Here is a 515-nt window from a genome sequence, read left to right as displayed (position 1 = left end):
GATGTGAAAAATAAATATTTACTTACAACTTCATATTGGAGTATATTTTATCTAGTAACTATCATAATTTACATATTTCTCAACAAAAATAAGATGAATATGCATGAAATTTAAAGAATACAAATAAATAAAATAGTAAGAATTCTTATAATTACAAACTTGTAATGAAAATTTTAAATGGGAAGTAGACTAACCTACTGTAAAATGCAAGATGATTACAAACTTGAATAACACAAGGAATATAAATATTTTGGTGTGAGTGTGTTTGAAGACTCTTCATTACCCCCACTTATCTTACAAATTAAAATTGAAAGGTTATTAGACTCTTCATTATCTACATTGAATTAGTACATGAATATAGGATGCATTAAGATCTTATTTGATGCATGAATTTGAATATAACTTTTACTTAATATTTGATTAATTAAATAGATATTAATATTAATTTATTTTAGAGGTAAAATAAGGGTAAAATGGTAATTCAACTTTGAGGTTAGGAGCTTCCCACTTATATA

The sequence above is a fragment of the Solanum pennellii genome, chromosome 1 (assembly GCF_001406875.1).
Source record: "Solanum pennellii chromosome 1, SPENNV200".
NCBI classification, from domain to species: Eukaryota; Viridiplantae; Streptophyta; class Magnoliopsida; order Solanales; family Solanaceae; genus Solanum; species Solanum pennellii.
The sequence above is the reverse complement of the archived record's forward strand: the minus strand, read 5'-3'. Positions refer to the sequence as shown.